Raw genomic sequence first — 13,258 nt, 5'->3', positions numbered from 1 at the left:
GGCTCCAAAGAGTAAATAGTGCCAGGCTCAGTAAACACTTAATGATTAGGCTATAAAACGTGTTTTCTAAATCACCGGGGCCTGATGACTTTGAAGAAAGTTCATTTTCCCTAGGAACTGAATATCACAAAAGCAAAACCCAAGAGCAAATGAGCCTCCTGCAGTGTACTTTCTGTCTTTATTTGCCAAAAAAGTCCAATTTTAGTTTTTCTTTAAAGCATACAAAGGCCAGCTAGTCTTCAGACTCTGACCCATCTTCATCCTGACTAATCTGGAAGTAGCAGAGTTCATAGGTTTCCTTGTCAGATGCAACCACATGAAGCCAATCACGAAGATTATTCTTCTTAAGGTATTTCTTTGTAAGATATTTCAAATACCTTTTAGAGAACTGTTTCTCAGAAACAACTGATTTTATTCTTCAAGTGTTCAAGGTGAACAACATTTCCAGTTTTCCCATTGACTTTAACCTTTTCCCGGAGAAACGGTTTGAAGTTTCCATAATCAAAAATTTCATCTACGGGATGAGTGAGGTCCAAAGGAAACCTCCAGGTTGACTTCTTAGGCTTCTTGTCTTTTGGCGCCATATTGTCCCGTAGCTGTGGGAAGGCTCTTGGACACTTTGAAGATTGCTTGGAGATGTGTTTTATCTGTTGAGTCTTGTTGTAGCAAAATGCTGTAAACCGAGTAAGCTGAAGTGTAATTTTAGAACAGATGCATATTTTATTTGTCTTTATATGTATGTGTGGGAGTGTGGGGGAGGCAGGAATGTGTGTGTGTGTGTGTGTGTGTGTGTGAATGTGGTTCCTGTGGAAGCCAGAATAGGGCTCTCCCAGAACTTAGGTGGTGGTTAGCCATCAGATATGGGTTCTGGGAGTCAAACACAAGTCCGCTGCAAAAGCAGTACTCATTCTTAACCATTGAGCCATGTAATGGCTCTTATTGGTGGTCAACTTGACTATATTGGCAATGAACTACAATTTAGAAATGGAGGGTACACCTGTGAGATATTTTTTGCTTGGTTTGAGTGAGTGAATCTACTTCTAGTCTAGACCTATGAGGTAGGAAGACATACATACGCCTTTAGTCTCAATCTTGAGGTAGGAAGACACACCTTTAATCTGGGCCACACCTTCTGCTGGAAGGCTATATACGGGTGTGGAAGAAGGAAGCTTTGCCCTTAACTTGCTAGTACATCCATTCCTTCACTGTCACTGGAGTCTACTTCTTTGGGATTCCAGCAGGTAGAGAAGACCAGATGAGACACCCAGCCTTGTGGATTGAGAAACTACTGGGTTCTTGGACTTTGTGTTCACAGTCAGCCACTGCTGGATTAGCTGGACTGCAGTCTGTAAAAATTCCATTTTATAGATAGATAGATAGATAGATAGATAGATAGATAGATAGATAGATAGATGACAGATAAATAGATAGAGGGATGGGTGAGGAAATTCATTCTATAAATTCTGTTCTAGAGAACCCTGGCTGACATAAGTCGTCTCTCCAGCTCCTATAAACACAAATGTGTTGCTTTCATTTGTGGAATCTGGGAAATCAAAAATCAGGGGTAACTCTACTTTCTGGTCTTAGCAAACCAGACTGGCCGCAAACTCACTGATCTTCCTGCCTCAGCCTCCCTTGTGTGTGCCGGATTATAGGTGATTCTCTGACCCTGGCTTCTAGCTTTGGTTCTAAATTCCATCCTTTGGACACTTCATGATACTAAGAGAGCAACTAGTTATGATGTTGATAGACTTTGATTCCCAGTAATCATCAATGCGTAGTGATATTCAGCTTCTAGCCTCATAGCTTCTTCCAGCAGGGCAAATGACAAGGGGCACCTTCATCCCTGTGCTGATATACACTGACTGAGAGCACAGGCCACTCCACACCTTTCCATTTGCCCCTAAAGGCAGGATGCTGTTGGCCCTCCATAAACTCCAGGGTTGTATTTTGTGGTCCTATCAAGCAAAGATAGAGTTCTTCACTTTTTATTGTCTAGGGATTTCTTCTTCTTCTTCTTCTTCTTCTTCTTCTTCTTCTTCTTCTTCTTCTTCTTCTTCTTCTTCTTCTTCTTCTTCTTCTTCTTCTTCTTCTTCTTCTTCTTCTTCTTCTTCTTGTTTTTTGAGACAGGGTTTCTATATGTAGCCTTGACTGTTCTGGAACTTTCTCTGTAGATGACGTTGGCTTCAAACTCATAGGTCCACCTGCCCCTGCCTCTTGAATGCTGGGATTAAAGGCATGTGCCACCACTGCCTGGCTTGTCTAGGGATTTCTAGAATCTAAGGATTTCAAGAATACTTGGAGACATGTTTTAATTTTTGTGGTACTACCATAAAACAGTGTAGGCTGCATGGCCTGTGCATTGCTTATATTTCTTTTTAAAATTCTTTTAGTTTTATTTCTATTTTGTGTTTATGAATGTTTTGCATGCATGTGTATACACCTGTGGTATCCACAAAGGTCAGAAAAGCATGTCAGATCCTATAGAACTGGAGTTACTAAAGATTGTTAGCTACCGTGTAGGAGCTGGGAATCAAACCTGGCTCCTCTGGAAGAGCAGCTGGTGCTCTTACCTGCTGAGCTACCTCTCGGGCCTCTATTGCTTCCATTTCTGGAGGTTGAGAAATTCCAAATCAAGGGGCTGTCTGATTTGGTGCCTTGAGAGAACTCACTTTCTGGGTGGCAGATAAGCCTTCTTGTTGCGTTTCCAGATGGTAGAAGGGTAGGTTCACCAGTGTCCATGTAGCTCTTAAGGGCACCAATCCAAGACTCCAGAGCACCAACTAATGGTAGACATCTGTCAGAGCTATTAAAGACTTCTCTTCCCTTGGCCCATGCTGTCACCCTGTTACAGCCGCCTTACTTGTTCTGGAGCTGAGACGGGTCTTTCTCTCTTTGTTTTATTTGTTTCCTTTTAAATCTATTTTCAGATAACTTCTGTACACTCTTCAAAAGTGTTTCAAAAAATTAACTTTTGGTTATGCCATAATCATACATATTTATACAATATGTGGCTAGAAATAATGGGCCAGACAGTGTTTAAATAAATACAGTTTCCATGTAATTATTTTGGATGTAAAGCTAGCCAGGACAAAAAACAGCCCGCACTCCTATTTAAAACATACTATGATATTTTGGTACAGCTATAGAATATATGATTAAGTCAGGGAAATTAGTATAAGCATCACCTCAACACTGATGGTTTCTCTGTGTTGGGAAGATTCCAAATCCTCTCTGAGTGGTTTTATAATAAACAAAAAATGATTTTTACCTATATACAAGCTTCTGCACTGTGCTTATTTCTCCTCTATAGCCATCACATTGATCATCTCCATTAGTCAACTTTCCTCACTAGGAGGAAAAACCTGAGACAGTTATCTCATTAAAAAGGTTTATCCCGACTCACAGCTTTAGAGGTGGCCATCTACGATGAAGGAATTGAGCCTTTTCTAGAGCTGTGGCGAGGCACTTCATGATGCTGGGAAGGCAGGACAGAGCAAAACTGCCCATCTTGTCACCAGGAAGCAAAGAAAGAGAGGAAGAAACAGACCTGGGGTCTCACACCTCTTTAGGGTATGCCACTGATGACCCAAAGATCTCCCCATAGGCTGGGGCTTTAAAGTCTTCACCACCCTTCAAAATGCCATCTGGGACTGAGTCTTAACCACATGGGCTTTGTGGAACTATTCAGCATCCAACCTGCAGTGCCATCTAGGGTGAGCTGTGAACTAGGCAGCTGGACACCTGCCTTTGGATTTCAGGAAAAAGGGGAGTGGGAGACGTTAGCTTTAGGAGTCATTCGTGTGTGGCTTTTGAACTTGAGATGGGGCATGGTCCCTAAGATAGTGGCTGGTCAGAGGAGACTCAAGGGCTGCAACACAGGGCCACTCTGACATTTAGATGTCAGTGAGAGGCAGAGGAAGAGGAAGAAAGTCGAAAAACTGGTGACAAAGGACCCTATAAAGCAGGAAGAAACCGGAGCAGTGTGACACCTTGAACTGAATGCTGTGGCCACTCCTTGTCACAGCTCTCGGTTAAGCTAGTGGGAAGTGACTGGTGACTGACAGGACAGGTTCTTGATGAAGGAGTGTGAGCAGAAGCCCCATTGGAATGATTCTGAGAGAGAATGGAAGGGCTAAATAGGAGCACAAGATACAGACATTGAAACAAAACACCTTTGTCTTGTCCATGATACTGGAGATACAGAGTAACCAGGAAGGCATGTAGCCAGTCCTCCTGGGATCTATGCTCAGATTGGGAACTAATGACTCATTTGACCTTTGACACTTCCATTTGCAGAAAAGAATGTGTGGCCTCGGGCACCACTGTGAAGTTAAATATTCAATGTCTTGTGTCTATTCACAGAGTTTTTAACTCTTTGGTTTTGGTGGTGCACAGGTGCCAACATTTTAACAGTGTGCTATGGGACTCTACTGCACTTATTCTCAACACATCCGTTGAGACAGTCCCAGCTACAAGGCATTTGAAAGATTCAAAGCCACAGAGCGGTGTTATTTGATAGGTTTGTAGAGGGTAGGGCGGTCAGGGAACTAATGCATAAGTGACAGAGCCCATCCATACACTGCACACATGATGGATATCCGGCAAGTAGAATAGGACTTGGGAATTGCTGGAAGTGAAGGGAGTGTATGAGAGAGAAGAAGGGATTAAGGGTGCCTTCCTGGTTTCAGATTTGAACAATCAGATAAGTGATTGCAGAAGATAAAACAAAAACAATGAGAAATGAAACAACAACAACAACAAAAAAACCAAAAATACCAGAGGAAGAGCTACTGGAGGGGAGGGGAAAAGGAGCCATCCAGCCAGTCATTTTGGAGTCAGAGACAGGCATGTGGAGATGTTTAGTAGTAAATGAGACATAGCAGTGTAAAGCTAAGGAGAGAGATCTGGGTTTGAGATGGAGATTTGAGAGGAGGCAGCGAGGGGGATGGTAACCAAGTGGAAATGGATGATGTCACACAAAGAAGGTGGTATAGATGGTGAAGGCAAGAAGGCCCAGCACAGGGGCTGGAGAGATAGCTCAGAGGTTAAGAGTACTGACTACTCTTCCAGAGGTCCTGAGTTCAATTCCCAGCAACCACGTGGTGGCTCACAGTCATCTATAATAAAATCTGGTGCCCTCTTCTGGCATGCAAGCATACATTGAAGGAATGTTGTATACATAATAAATAAATAAATAAATAAATAAATAAATAAATAAATAAATCTTTTTTTTTTTTTTTAAAAAAAAAGAAGGCCCAGCACATTGGAGCAATGTCGGAACACAGTCTGATAGGCAGAGGAAGAAGAACCAGATGGTCAAATGCTTGCATAGCATGAGCACAGCATAAACTTCATCATTTCTATATCATATCTCCCTTTTTTCTTTACATGGAGATTGACTATTATCACTAATCATTTATAACTAACCCCTTTTAAATGAAAACAAACATTTATAAACAATATTTGGGGAATTTGGGAGTAGTTTTCTGTACTACTTCCTGCTGATTAGGGTACTGCTAATCTTAAGGGGATCCTGAGAAAGTTTAGAAACATGGGTAAATTTTGGCTGTAGTAGTCTATGAGGCTGCATCGTCTCAGCCAGTTGTCTTGAAGCTGTTTTGGATATTGGATCACCTGGGCATTGCTCCCATCGGAGACCTCTCGGGGTTTTACTTGATCAAACTTTATTAACCTGGAAGAAATCTATAGCTCCTCATCTTCTGTGGAAACAAAAGCAGAACCTTTTTTCCAAAGCAACATATTCTTAGACTTAATTTGAAGTGAAGATACCTTTAAAATATATATATGTTTGCTTAACTTAGTAGCCTCTATAATCAAATATCTCTTAGAAGCTAGCTCATTAACAATAAAAAATATAGAGAAAATACAATAACATACATAATTCAGACTCTCTGGGTATTTTCATCTTTATGTGGTTTTTTAAAATAATATTTTTACTGTCTTTTTAAAACTTTGTTTTATTTTTTAAAACCATTTATGTTTTTTATAACTGCCTATACCCATTTTCTTTCTTTTTAAAGCCTGTGTATATTTTTGAAACACACTGTGACTTGTTAGAGATTTCTTTTTGTCTAAATCTGTCTTTATATCCTATCTGCAACCATTTTTTGATCATTGTTTTAAAATGATAAGTGAGCATGACTAGGACCAAAGCAAAAACTTAGGTTGTTGCTCTGCCCAGTTCAACTTTTCAACGTGGTAGAGGGACATTCATCTCCAGCTCTGGGAGCCAAGCTCACCCCCCAACTCTGGGAAGCAGTGGGTCTCTACCACGATGCTATGGGTAGCATGCTGCCCATAAACTTTTTTTTTGTCTGTATGGGTAAAAGCTAAATCTGCCATGGGGTGCTGCTTGGAGATGCCTCTCTGTACCATGATAGGAATCTGCCATGCTGTGTTCAAGCCCGAATGCTGCCGCATCTCTGCACCATGTCCTGCGTGAAAGACACAACTGGGAAGCCCTCCTTGGCTCTGTCTATATATTCCAGAGCCCCCTTTGTAAAAAGTTTTATAAGTCTTATGTGGAGACTTGAGTGGCTCATGCTGGACAACAAAGGTAGCCAGAAGCTTTTTTGTATCCCACCTGGTCCCACAGCCACTTCCAAAATAATCACTCAGAGGATTGATTGTAATTGTTCAGTTAATGGTTCAGGTTTATTACTGGCTAGCTCTTACATTTAAATGAATCTATTGTGACTTTGTGGCATTACCTGTTCTTAGTACCTCTTGCTGCTCCTGTGGCTGCTGACATCTCTATTGATCCTGCCTTCTTTTTTCTTGTATTCAGTTTGACTTTCCTGCCTAGCTATATTCTGTCCGGCATAAGCCAAAGCAACTTTATTCAACAACCAATAAAAGCAACACATATTCACAGCAAACAGAAGGCTATCTCACATCAGTCATCCTTGGCTCTCAGCCTGGGATACAGGGCAGGAGGGAGGGAAGGAAGTGATGAACTCAAGAGAGTGTGCTATATTTGTGGATGTCTGTGGAGACCTGGGGATTTTCTGTATGCACAATTTAGCAAAAGTAGGTTCAAGATATTTACTTCTCATTTCCAGTTATGTGTTCTGGTGACTGGCTGTTCTTAGTGACTTATTGCTGAGATGTTTAGAAATGTCCTTTGGGATGAGGAAGCTGGTGTAGCTATGAAAGTCACCAGAACTGTGTTGGCAACTACACACCTCTCATGTCTGTCATCCCACAGTGGTATCTGGACTTTCTAGAAGTACGTGTGCAGTGGCCTTGATGCCCTGACTCCGTCTTAAGGATGGAAGCCATTTTATTACAAAGTCAGAGTGAGTTCATTTCTGTTTGCTGCAAAATTCAAGCTTGACCGCGTTTTAACCTGTTTCTGGAATTTGACATGCTCCCTACCCCATGGAATTTGACTCACACCTTGACTGTACACTGATAAGATGTTCTGCTAAATAATTTTGAAATGTTCTGCTAAGTTCCCTTATAATCAAAACCCCCTGGAAAACCCGTAGCCTTGCAGTTTTTTTTTTTTTTTTTTTTTTTTTTTTTTTTTGTTATATAAGCCCCACTGTCTTCTATGTTCAATGCTATTTTCTTAAAATCTGCTTGAGGGACATATCTCTGTCTGACAGAAAATGAAGATTCCATAATTTGACCAAGGAATCTAATGATGATCTTTACTCTCTTTGGGAGAGGCAATTAACATCTTTTCCACTCTATGCTCCAAAACTTCCATAGAAAAGAGTGACAGAAGTGACTGAGCTGCTTTGTGCCTACTAGGTCTATTTTTTAGGGGGTTTTGTCCATTTTTTCATTGACAAATGCTTCAGAATGGGGAATGGGAGTCCCTATCCTTTCCGCTGAAGCAATCCTCTTCCCCCACACCGTGAGGACAGTTTTAAATGTAATTCAGTAACATGATGTCTTAGGGTTTCTATTGCTCTGAAGAGACACCATGACCATGGCAACTCTTACAAAGAAAGCATATAATTGAGGTGGCAGCTGACTGTTCAGAGGTTCAGTCCACTATCATCATGGCAGGAACATAGGCAGCATGCAGGCGACACGGTTCTGGAGAGGTAGCTGCTACATGTTGATATACAGGCAACATGAAGTAGACTGTCTCACTGGGCCTGGCTTGAGCATATATGAGACCTCAAAGCCTGCCCCATAGTGACACCCTTCCTCCAACAAGGCCACACCTCCTAATAAAAGCTCCCTTTGCGGGTCATTTTTTTTTTTTTTTAAATCAAACCATCACATTCTATTCCCTGGCCCCCAAAGGTTTGTAGCCATATCATAATGTAAAAATGCATTCAGTTCAATCTTAAAAGTCTCCATAGTCTATAACAGTTTCAAACTTATTTAAAAGTATAAAGTTCAATGTGTCTTCTGAGATCCATGCAATCTCCTAACTGTAATTGCTGATAAAATTAAAAAAAAAAAAAGTAGATCACATACTTCTAACATGTAATTGCTCAGGATATACATTACTGTTCCAAAATAGACGAGGGAACATAGTGAGGAAATATGGACCAGAGCAAGACCAAAAACCAGCTGGGCAAACCCCAAACTCTGCATCTCCATGTCTGATGTCAAAGCACTCTTCAGATCTCCAACTCCATTCAGCTTTGTTGACTGCAACACATTTTTCTCTTGGGCTGGTTCCACTCCCTGTTAGCAGCTCTCCTCAGCAGGTATCCCACACCTCCAGCGTCTCTAACATTTTAAGATTCTCCATGGCAATCCAGGCTTCAACTTCGCAGCTTCACCAAATGGCTTCTCTAGGCCTCCATTCAGGTTCACCCCTGACATATGCCTGGCCTCGATGGCTTTCTTTTGGTGCAGAGGCAAATTCTATAGCCTGTTTCTTCTATCTTTAACTCTACGGCCAGAACCAAGTGGCCAAAGCTGGCAAATTCTACTGCTTGCTGGAGCTGTGACATGGCTGCCGCATTCAATTACATCTTCACCAACTTTCTGTTCTTTGCTACCCAAGCTTGGCAACTTCCTCTGTAGACCAGACTGACCTCAAACTCAGATCCACCAGCCTCTGTCTTCTGAGTGCTGTGATTAAAGGCATGCACCCTACGCCTAGCTCTAAGCTTTTCTTTAATTCCTTCTCACAAGTTGGAAACTTAGCTGGGTAGGGTCAGTCTTGCCCTGAGGTCACCACTCCCTTTCTCCAGTTTCTTAATCTGTTTATCTCCTTGAATACAGGATTTAGCTCTGTTCCACTTCCTGCTGCCCCTTCTCTCAGTTGGTACAGTTTGTATTTCCACTTGCTCAGCCTGTTCCTTTTCATTATAAATATTCATCAGAGTTAACACTAATATCCACACGACAGAGTCTATATACTAGGCTGTTTTGTGATTTCCTCTGCCAAAAGAATGAGTCCAAAACTCTTCACTTTAAGCTCAGGAAGCCAGTCACTTGTCCACAGCCCCTGTGGTAGCCCATAGGCCATCAGATCTGACAAGGTGATAACTAAACAGAAGGGATGAGAAAGACTGGGCTCTAAGGTTGGGAAGCTGCTTGGGCAGTCTAGTGACTCACTTTACTCTTTAAATAAATACTGTATAAATATATACATATATATGTATATATATGTATATATTTAAATATATATAAATTTAAATATATATTTATATAATATATAATATAATATATTTAAATATATAATATATAATATAATATATAAATAAATATATTTAAATATATATTTAAATATATATAAATACATATATTTAAATATATATATATTTAATTTTTGAGACAAGGTTTCTCTGTAGCTTTGGAGCCTGTTGTGAAACTTTCTTTATAGACCGGGCTGACCTAGAACTCACAGAGATTCATCTGTCTCTGCCTCCCAAGAGCTGGGATTAAAGGTATGCACCATCACCACTTGGCTTCTTTTTTCTCAATTAGATCATTTGAAGCAGGAAGATCCACTTCTAATCCAGATCTTTGAGTTGGGAAGACCCACCTCTAATCAGGGTTACTCCTTCTTTTGGAAGCCTGTATAAGGGACATGGAAGAGGGAAGCTCTCTCTTTTTGCCTGCTTCCTCCCACCATTACATACAAGTCCATTCCTTTAATGGCATTAGAGTCTACATCTTCAAGATTTCAGCATAGACTAAAGACCAGTTAAGACATCCAGCCTCATGGACTGAAAAACTGCTGGATTCTTAGACCTTCCTTACATAAGTAACTGTTATTAGATTAGCTGGACCACAGCCTATAAGTCATTCTAATAAATTTTCATGATTATGTATGTATGTATGTATGTATTCTATAAGTTCTACTGCTTTAGAGAAGCTTGACTAACACACCCATCTAGACAGATGCACATCCACTTTCCTGGTGTGTGAGGATGGCTTTTTAAAAGAGGGAAGCAGAACAAAGCAGGCCCACAACTATAAACCAAGTGGGACCTCGGATGATGCCAGGCAAGGGGTGAGTCCAGCTGTCATTTTGACTTTAAGTTGATCTTGGGATGTAGCCAGGGATTGACTAGAACTTGTGCTCACCCTGTGTCTGGCTCCCTAATGCTGTTTTTATAGGTATAAATGGCCAGATAAAGTATTTGTGGCGTTAGGAACCTTGCATGCATGAGACAAGCCCTCTACCACTGGGCCACATCCCCAGCTTGTATAACTGTCATCTGAGTCCAGGTGGAAATACCCATTCTGATGCAGGCCTACTGGCTTACATAAACATTTGTTATCTGCCGCTGATAGAATCCTCATCAACACAGTGACCCAGTGGCCTAAGTAGACACTTTATTGTGGTTGAGGACCTTCATTAGATACCCTTAATGGGTCTGAAATCTACTCTTTAGCCTCTATACTTGCTATGACCAAAATAAATTTCCAATTATGATTCTTAAAATTTAAGTTCCTTATGAACGATATCCTCTGTAAAGAAAACTAATTATGTTTGTTACAACACGGGGAAAGAATAAGCAAGATTTGTGGGGTTCTGCTGGGAAATCTCTCTCTGGCAATGTCGGCTGCTCCCTGTTTTAATGTTTCAATTAGAAGACAGAGAGGGACCTGCCTCAAACAAGATTAGTAACTAGAATTATGATTAGATTCACCAAGACCAATTTATTTCTGTCACTGGGGATGAATATGAGGAAAAGGAATCAGATTTCCTGTGCTGTTTGTGTCCTCAGAATTCGGGTTCCATGGTTCAGTTCAAGTGAGCTCCAGGCTGGGTACAGCAGTGAGGATGTGGCGGGAAAGAAAGAGAGAGTACAGATTAAAGTCTGAGGGCTGAGAAGATGGCTGGGTGGGGAAAGCACTTGCTGGGCTAGCAGTGAGGGCCAGAGTACAGATGTTCAGAACTCAGAACATTCCAGCACTGGCTATACATGACTGTGCAACCTCAGCACTGGAGGCAGAGACAGGCAGATCCCTCTGACTTGCCAGACAGCAGTGCGGCTGAACTGGTAAGCTAGCTCCAAGCTCAGTGAGAGACTGAAAAAAATAACAAAATAACAGGGAGAGAGATTTAAGAAGACACTCAACATTGGCTTCTGGGCATTGTGCATGGCTATTCGTGCACATGCACACACACACACACACACACACACACACAGGCACACAGGTACCCACACAACCCTGCAGATAGAGATCTACTTAGGAGAAAAAAACCACAGTAGCAGAAAGAAAGGAATACTAACTCTCTTACCGCTACATGTAAAAAACAAGCTGCAGCAAAGTCCCTGACACATACATGTGAGCAAGGCAGGCACCATGTAAATGGCCTACAAAGCATCCTAACTCTTTCACCTAAGACCATTGATTGTCTGTCTAGCTTTCTGTCCCGTGTCCAATCTCAGAAGTGCTTTTCTTCTTTAATAAGCTGCCTCTATTTCTGCTGTTATTCATTATCCTGGTCAAAGTCTTTGTTTCAGGCTCCAAGAACCCCCAAATCCCGGTGAATGCTCCCCAGACTTCAAACCATGTGCATAATAGGGTGAAGATCTCACACTTGGTGACAGAAGGCTGAACACTCCAATGATTGTCTCTGCTATTGCTCTAGTGTTTTCTGGAAGGAGAGATAGTAGAGACCCCGGACTGATCTCTGAACTTTGGTGTTTGAAGATTTCCACCATTTTGTTTAAAGGCTCTGGAAGACAGCCTGGCACAGACTTAAAAAGTGTTGAAGTTTTGAAGCATATGATAACGCGCTGTTGAGATGTTTCGGTGACGAAAGGAGTTTGCTACCAAGCCTGGTGAGCTGCGTTCCAACTTGGAATCTGGAAGGTGGCAGGAGGGAACTGATGCCCCCAAATTATCCTCTGACCGTCACATGTGTGCCACACCCACTCCACCCCAAAATAAATAAAGGGCAAATAATTCAAAGATATGGAGATACAAGACAATTAAATTTAGAGCATTGTTGCAGTGGCCACCAGCTTCCAGGGAGTAAGAGTGTAATGGCGGAGTTTCCAGAAGGGCACGTGAGAAGGATTAATACTTTTAATATGTTTTGGTGACAGGCGACGTGAATATTTTATAATAATGAAACACAAATCTAAAAGATGAATAACACCGACAACATAGAAAGATCCCATTTAATGACTTCCAGAGAACTGAACTTAAAATTTAAAATGAAAATAGGAGAAATGTACTTTTAACAGCTTCGGGAGGCAGTAAATCCACCCTGAGAGAAGAAGTCTCCCTCAAGGTAAGTGAAAGTTCCTTTAATAGAATCATTGATGGTACTTAATTCAGTCTGTTTGCAAATTTCAGAAATCTGTGTCCCTTCCAAAGAATAATTGCTGGGGGCTAAGGACTTTATCTCAATATTGCATTTTTATTTGCTTTTTCTCTTTAATGCTACCCTCCCCAACCAATTAACCAACCAACCAACCAGCCAGCCAGCCAACCAACCAACCAACCACCCCACACACTCCCCACCCACTTACCCAACTAACCCAAACCAAAAAAAAGAAAAAAACGAACAAAAAAAACCACAAAAAGCCAAACAACCAAAAACCTCCACATAAGCCATGTTCAGCAGTGTAGTATTATAATATTGCCCTTTCTGTATGCAGCAATTTTCAAAAGCATCAGCTATCTTCTCCTTCCTTGATACAGAGGAGGAAGCTGGCAGATGGTGCCCCTTTTGTGTCCCTGACTGACTAGTGGCTGTCAGGCGCTCACTTGCTGAGCACTTGTGCTGTATCAGTAGCCATGCGAGGTTGAGTGGGAGTGGATATGAGTAAACCTGTCTTCCACGTCC

The 13,258-nt window shown here is 41.4% G+C and overlaps 1 pseudogene; it reads right to left on the bottom strand.

Moving 5' to 3' along the window:
* Window positions 1-232: 232 nt before the first annotated feature.
* LOC130873904 (60S ribosomal protein L22-like 1) lies at window positions 233-584 on the bottom strand (annotated as a pseudogene).
* Between the last annotated feature and the right edge of the window lie 12,674 nt (window positions 585-13,258).

Source organism: Chionomys nivalis, chromosome 4 (genome assembly GCF_950005125.1).
Source record: "Chionomys nivalis chromosome 4, mChiNiv1.1, whole genome shotgun sequence".
NCBI classification, from domain to species: Eukaryota; Metazoa; Chordata; class Mammalia; order Rodentia; family Cricetidae; genus Chionomys; species Chionomys nivalis.
This window is presented reverse-complemented; position numbering and strand designations above follow the sequence as displayed.